This window comes from Aquarana catesbeiana, linkage group LG03 (assembly GCF_042186555.1).
Source record: "Aquarana catesbeiana isolate 2022-GZ linkage group LG03, ASM4218655v1, whole genome shotgun sequence".
Classification (NCBI taxonomy): Eukaryota; Metazoa; Chordata; class Amphibia; order Anura; family Ranidae; genus Aquarana; species Aquarana catesbeiana.
The window spans coordinates 99,642,683-99,651,132 of record NC_133326.1 but is presented as its reverse complement, the minus strand read 5'-3'; positions in this window follow the sequence as shown (position 1 = coordinate 99,651,132).

The following is an 8,450-nucleotide window of genomic DNA, read 5'->3' as shown; positions in this document are numbered from 1 at the left end:
AAAAAACTTATCAGAGTGTCCAACCCTTCCCTAATCCATCAAAAAAAAAAAGTTTTGACTTTACATACACTTTAAGAAAGCCCAAACTTCGGTGGAGGAATTGTCTTCCTACCAGGCTATGAGTCCATGATATCCCGATTCAGGAGCTCAGGGGTTGCTGGTTTGGACAGTCAGAGATCTGCACTATACAATACTATACAAATATCTCACCATATTTTTCTCATCTTGTACAAGCAGGGCCACCATTGGAATCTGTGGAGCCCCATACAACCTGCCCTGTAGAGCCCCCCCCCCCATATACCTTGCCTGGGAGCCATAGCCCGTGTGATTACTGTGCATGTTCCCAAAAGTATTTAAAGGGTCCCTCTCTGCTCCCAGGACCCCTGCTGAACTGAATTGATAGGTCCCGGTACAGGAGGGCCAGCTCTACACACTTATCAGTGACTTTGTGTACAAGCATTATAATATGGATCACCAAATCTGATGTTTTTTCTGTAAGGTTGTGGTGCTCTTTTGTCTTTATTGTTGTAGTGCTCTTTGAGTCTCTTTCTGAGTCTCTCTGTAATCTCAAAGTGATCTATAAATCTGCTTTATCAAGCCATTAAAATAAACCTAAAGTTAATGATAATATACCTCTGGCAGAAAAAAAAATATTCTTTTATTTAGCTTTTTAATAATTCTTTACAATGTAGGGTTATATGATGTTTCATATTATCCCATCCTACATCTTGTGTGGTTAACTATACTACTATTTTTACACTACTACAAAAACATGTAGACATAAGAACGATTTGGGAACATCAGCACAACCACTGAACTATGTCTTTTTGAAGTGATTAGTGCATGAATCACCATGAACTATAATTGCCCAGACATGCAGGTAGGTCAGGAAATGCACATACACAGTACCATTTAATAATTGTGCAGGGTTTGCTGAGTCCCTTAGAGCTTAATTTCCTTAATGCAGTGCACATGAATGAAAAAACTTGTACATTCATTAATGCATGTATACGTATTAAGGGGCCCTTAGGGATACCATTTCTAGCAAGGCACTGCAGGTACAGTGGGGCAAAAAAGTATTTAGTCAGCCACCAATTGTGCAAGTCCTCCTACTTAAAAAGATGAGAGAGGCCTGTAATTGTCATCATAGGTATACCTCAATTATGAGAGACAAAATGTGGAAACAAATCCAGACAATCACATTGTCTGATTTTTGAAAGAATTTATTTGCAAATTATCGTGGAAAATAAGTATTTGGTCAATATCAACAGTTCATCTCAATACTTTGTTATTTATCCTTTGTTGGCAATGACAGAGGTCAAACGTTTTCTGTAAGTCTTCACAAGGTTGTCACACACTGTTGCTGGTATGTTGGCCCATCCCTCCATGCAGATCTCCTCTAGAGCAGTGATGTTTTGGGGCTGTCGCTGGGCAACACAGACTTTCAACTCCCTCCAAAGGTTTTCTATGGGGTTGAGATCTGGAGACTGGCTAGGCCACTCCAGGACCTTGAAATGCTTCTTCCGAAGCCACTCCTTCGTTGCCCGGGCGGTGTGTTTGGGATCATTGCCATGCTGAAAGACCCAGCCACGTTTCATCTTCAATGCCCTTGCTGATGGGAGGAGGTTTGCACTCAAAATCTCACGATACATGCCCCCATCCATTCTTTCATGTACACGGATCAGTCGTCCTGTTCCCTTTGCAGAGAAACAGCCCCAAAGCATGATGTTGCCACCCCCATGCTTCACAGTAGGTATGGTGTTCTTTGGTTGCAACTCAGCATTCTCTCTCCTCCAAACACGACGAGTTGTGTTTCTACCAAACAGTTCTACTTTGGTTTCATCTGACCATATGACATTCTCCCAATCCTCTTTTGGATCATCCAAATGCTCTCTAGCAAACCTCAGACGGGCCCGGACATGTACTGGCTTAAGCAGGGGGACACGTCTGGCACCGCAGGATCTGAGTCCCTGGCGATGTAGTGTGTTACTGATGGTAGCCTTTGTTATGTTGGTCCCAGCTCTCTGCAGGTCATTCACTAGGTCCCCCTGTGTGGTTCTGGGATTTTTACTCACCATTCTTGTGATCATTTTGACCCCACGGGGTGAGATCTTGTGTGGAGCCCCAGATCGAGGGAGATTATCAGTGGTCTTGTATGTCTTACATTTTCTAATTATTGCTCCCACAGTTGATTTCTTCACACCAAGCTGCTTGCCTATTGCAGATTCAGTCTTCCCAGCCTGGTGCAGGTCTACAATTTTGTTTCTGGTGTCCTTCGACAGCTCTTTGGTCTTCACCATAGTGGAGTTTGGAGTGTGAATGTTTGAGGTTGCGGACAGGTGTCTTTTATACTGATAACAAGTTCAAACAGGTGCCATTAATACAGGTAATGAGTGGAGGACAGAGGAGCCTCTTAAAGAAGAAGATACAGGTCTGTGAGAGCCAGAAATCTTGCTTGTTTGTAGGTGACCAAATACTTATTTTCCACCATAATTTCCACATTTTGTCTCTCATAGTTGAGGTATACCTATGATGACAATTACAGGCCTCTCTCATCTTTTTAAGTGGGAGAACTTGCACAATTGGTGGCTGACTAAATACTTTTTTGCCCCACTGTATCTTCTTTTTACTTAGCATTGGGATTGCACACTCAATTGGTACAGAATGAATTTACATTGTTCTGCTCATTTGATTTCTTGAAGTGAACCAATTTCCACAGGGTCATGTATAAAAAAAAAAAAAAAAAAAAGGCAGCCTTATAAGGCATATCATCTATACATATCTTTCTGGAGGCCCGTGTCTGGAAATGACACCACTTTGCTGCTCCCATGCTGCACATATTCATTACTTCCAGGAGGGTTGAATACCTGTTTCACTCACCAAATGCAGTGGCCTCTAATACTGAATCATAAGTCCTGAATTTGTGTATAAGCCAGGAGAGAAAAAATACAGCATAAGGTGTGGGGAGCAGTTATTCAACCCATCATGAAGTATGGAATACCTAAAGCAGTCGGGGATTCAGCTGCATTCAAAGACATGGTCCACCAGAAAAGTAGGTGTGTATGATCTTGTTTATCGGGCAGCCCTTTTTAAATAAGTAATCGTTGGATGATAGGGTCACTCTAATTAACCTCCCTGGCGGTATGATTATTTCAGATTTTTGATGCTTAAAGCGGTACAATTATTTTGCACAGAAATTTGGCGTTTTATATTGTAGGCCTGTAATTTTTAGGAATAACTCACTTAAATCTGTCCAAACCAGAGTCTAGTAGACATCCCTGGTATGATTAAGTTTGAAAAACGAAAAAAATTATAATATAATAAATAACTATAAATAATTATAACAAATAATAATATAATAATAATACAAATTATTCAATAATGTAATCAAATCAAAAACACTGAAATTTGTTCAGTTGCAGAATTGTCGCTGTCGTTATTTTCAGTGTTTGATGACGGATCTCCCCATAAATCACTATCGCTCAATTCTTCGAGTGATTCTAATTTATTATCGCTGTTTTCTAGCTGGTCTAAAACCACTTTTGATGTAAAGGGACGGTTTTGGTTGCTATGGACAATCTCCAGTTTCCAGGCAGAAAGAACAGTTTTTATAATATAAAACTGCATGCAGGACACTGGACAGACCACTAGGGACAAAGGGGATGTGTAATTATTTGATACAGTACTGTAATCTGTAAGATTACAGTATACTGTATCTATACTGTGTTTTTTACTTTTTGAATTTGGCGCCGAACTCCGTCCCCGTGTGTCGCAACGCTCGCAGGGAACGGAGCTCGGCACTGTGAATTGAGCGAGACATGGCAGCTCGCAGATCACAGCGGGGAGACATCGCAGGATCCAGGGGACAAGGTAAGTAACCTCTACAAGGATCCTGCGATGCGATCCTGAGTCTGGCTCGGGGATACCGCTTTTGGTATTGAAAATCCACCCCGAGCCAGACTCGGGAATACCACCAGGGGGGTTAAATATATATTTTATATATATATATATATATATATATATATATTAAAATCAGTTTATTAATATACAAGCAAAAAGTCAAAGAACCAAAAATTCTTGTAGATCCAGCTATTTCAAGAGAAATGCCACGTACACATGTCGGACTTTCTGACGGGAAATGTGATGTGAGCTTGTTGTTGGAAAGTCTGACCGTGTGTTTGCTCCATCGAACATTTGCTATCGGACTTTCCACCAACAAATGTTTGAGAGCAGGTTCTCAAATTTTCCTCCAACAAAACTTTTTGTCTGAAAGTCCGATCGTGTGTACAAAAGTTCGTCGCACAAAAGTTCACGCATGCTCTGAATCAAGCAGAAGGAGCCGCACTGGCTATTAATCTTCCTTTTTTTCGGCTCTTCGTAGGTCTTGTACGTCACCGCGTTCCCACGTTAGTAATTTTTGGCCAACATTTGTGTGATCATGTGTATTGCAAGACAAGTTTGAGCCAACATCCTTTGAACAAAAATCCATGGTTTTGTTGGCGGAAAGTCAGATCGTGTGTACGCGGCATAAGAATTGAGGAATTTGAGAATACTAGAGAAACATTGTCTAGAGATTCATAATCTGAACATATTAAATGGGTATAAGTTTGTAAATGTATACAGATCATGTGAATAAGGAAATTATATTTAGATGTGTTTCCCAATGCATATGTCAAGGCAAAGGCAAGCTAGAAAAAAACAATGCATTACAGGTCTGCAATTCATTCCCCCATGTTTTATCCCTTTAAAGACCTTTCTAGTACAGAAAAAATACCTGTGGGTCTACCAGAAATGCACTCAGATTTTAATACCCTATTGTGGACAGACAACACACAGCATTTCTCTAAAACTAAGTGGTGTCAGCCCTGCCCAATTTTCTTTTTCTAAACTGGCTAAACTACTCAACCACTCCCACTATTATAGGAACTAATTGACTTGTAGTCCTAAGATAATAACTAGAAGGCATAAATAAACTCTTTTGCCGCGTACACACGACTTCCCAGCAGACTTGGTCCGGGGGACTGGACTCCGTCGGACAATTCGATCGTGTGTGGCCTCCAGCGGACTTTTTTTTCCCGAAAGTCTGACGGACCTAGAAATAAAACATGTTTCAAATCTTTCCGACGGACTCGGGTCCGGTCAAAAAATCCGCTCGTCTCTATGCTAGTCCGACAGACAAAAACCCATGCTAGGGCAGCTATTGGCTACTGACTATCAACTTTCTTATTTTAGTCCAGTCATACGTCATCACGTACGAATCTGTCGGACTTTGGTTGATCGTGTGTAGGCAAGTCCGTTCGTTCGAAAGTCCGGTCGAAAAGTCTGCCCGTGTGTACGCGGCATTTGAGATAACAGGCAGAGAGAACAGGACGTAGGACAGCTGTGGATTTATGAAAAGATCATTTTTTTTCACTGATAAAACAGATATAAACACTTTTAGTGATATATTTAATATGCTTTACAGACACTTTCAACATTATATACGCTTTTAATGGTCTCAAAACAAACATGTTAACACGAACATAAAATTGTTTTTTTTTGTTGTTGTTCCTAGGGTCAAAAGGCTTGGATAGAAAAGACATTTTACAAAAGAGAATGCATCTACATAGTTGCCAACAGCAAAGACAGCAACAGGTGACTGTTCATGTGTTCGTTATGAAAATGTGTATGTGTTCATAAAGGTTGCTTTAAAATCTGTATTAATCTCTATAAAAATGCAGTAAGGGATGGAGGGGACATAACTCCTTTAGCTATGTATAGTATATAATCGTATGCATTTATTTTGTATTAAAGCAACCCTTCTCTACAGTTTACAGATTACTAGGACTAATAAATGATTTACGATGCTGGCTTCTGGGCATTTTTGCAAGTGTGTACTTTATTTTAATAATTAAAAGCTTTATATATAATGCTGTATTTAAACTATTAATACTTGCAAATGAGTTGCTAATGGTTTGTTTATATTATTCATATTTTCCCTAAATTCCCATTTTGGTAAATATATTAAAGTAGAGAAACGGGTTTAAAGGAAGCATGGAGATATTGTCTGTAACAAGTAGTCAGAGGCTTGATTTTTTTTTTCTAATCCACACAAGAATGCCTTATAGCAATAGTTTGCCTATTGCTGCTGATTTTCATTTTTCCAATGTTGTTTAAAAAAAAAAAAAAACTAAAACAAAAAACTGCAATTATCAGCCCGTAATGTACTACAGGGTACAGTATACTAGCTGATTTTAAATTTAAATAAAAAAAAATAGTAAGGCCTCGTTCACATGGGGAATACTACATTCTACAGCATACACCCATGTGAGGCCGTGATTACCTGCACAGGGAAGCACAGGTGTTCTGTGCATTCCCGTGCAGGCACATCTATGTGGGTGTGGGTGCATGAACTCACACTTTCTGCATTTGAGGCTGTGCACCCACACCCACATGGATGTCAGATTGGGAGCAACGGCTATGTCTATGCAGCCACTGCTTCCCATTTGACATTAATGGGACTACCTGCACATAAACAGGGCCCTTACACGGACGTTAACTTTAATATGCCTCATGTGAACAGGGCCTTAGTAGGAATTTAACAGAAATGTTGTAAGTTATGTTGTGTTTATGGGTGCTAATAAATATTTAAATGTATTTTTAGCGAAAACAGTGATGGGATTTATGCAACTGCTGTGGGGCCTAAATGATCAACTATTGCAGGGATTGTACTGGGGGACATACTGACCTGGAGGGGGGATTATACTGTGGGACAGATTGATCTGGGGGGATTATACTGGGGGGCAGACTGATCTCAGGGGGATTACACTGGGGAACACATTGATCTTGGAGGGGGAGAAGCATTGTACTGGGGGACAATTTGACCTGAGGGGGAAGGATTATACTGGGGGGCAGACTGATCTGAGGGGGATTATACTGGGGGACATATTGACCTTGGAGGGGGAGAAGGATTGTAATGGGGGAATTATACTGGGGAACAGACTGACCTGGGGGGGTATTGTACTGGGGGACAGACTGTCCTGGGCAGGAATTATACTGGGGGACAAATTGACCTAGAGGGGGGAAGGATTATACTGGAGGACAGACTGACCGGAGGGGGTTATACTGGGGGACAGATTGTCCCGAGGGGGAAAGGTTATACTGGGGAACAGACTGACCTGGGAGATTATACTGGGAACAGATTACCTGGGTGGGTGCAGGATTATACTGGGGGACAGACCTACCTGGGGGGATTGTACAGGGGGACAGACTGACCTGGGGGATTATACTGGGGGACAAATTGACCTGGGGGGAGGGGGAATAGTTAAACTGGGGGAAAGACTGACCTGGAGGGAGGAAGGATTGAACTGAGGGACAAACTGACCAGGGGGTTATACTGGGGGACAGATTGACCTGGGGGGGGATTTGATTGGGGGAAAGTCTGACCTGGGGGTGTACTGGGGGACAGACTGACCCAGGGGGGAAAGATTGTACTGGGGAACAGACTGACCTGGGGATTATACTAAGGACAGATTAACCTGGGGGGAGGGGGAAGAATTATACTGGGGAACAGACCTACCTGGGGGGATTGTACGGGGGACAGACTGACCTGGGGGATTCTACTGGGGGACAGATTGACCTGGGGGGAGGGAGAGGGGTTAAACTGGGGGACAGACTGACCTGGAGGGGGAAGGATTGAACTGGGGGGACAGACTGACATGGGGGTTATACTGGGGGACAGATTAACCTGGGGGAAGGATTAGACTGGGGGGGAAAGACTGACCTGGGGGGATGTACTGGGGGACAGACTGACCTTTTATTTAAGATGCCCCTTAAGTCTCTCCCACCATTGATGCAATTTCGCCACACCCACTGTTCACCATGCCAGTACATGGACAGCGCTGACCAATCAGAACCCACATAGCCCATCCTGTCAGCTGGGGAGAAGAGGAGTGAAAGCTGTGGGGATTTCAAGTCCCCGGACGGGTAAAGTGGCGACCCGATGTGTCACAGCGGGAGTTCATGGCACTCAAGGTCAGCGGGGCCAGGGGGGATGGGGAGAGGGTCCAGTGTAAATTCACCTTACAGATTTTCTGTAAAGGTGAATTACACTTTAAATATTTTATACTTTGTGATGACTTTAAATTCTTAAAGTGTTACTAAATCCACAACAGTAAAATCAGTCTGTATATGCAGTAAAGCATGCTTGTTGTACTCACTGTGAAACCTAATAAGTAATCCTCAGCATGTGTAAAAAGGCTGCTTGACCTTGTCTCCTCTTAACCTCCCCTTCCTCCACTGTCCCTAATCCATCTCCTGATAGAACAGAGCCTTGGGGCCAAGCTGCACATGCTCAGTTTGATGGGTTTTTTTAGGACACACGCCGTGTCCTAGCATGTCCCCGATCTCTGTAAAAGAAAGCTCTCTTTGTGTGAAGAAAATTATAAAAATTTCACATTGTTACAGTGTAG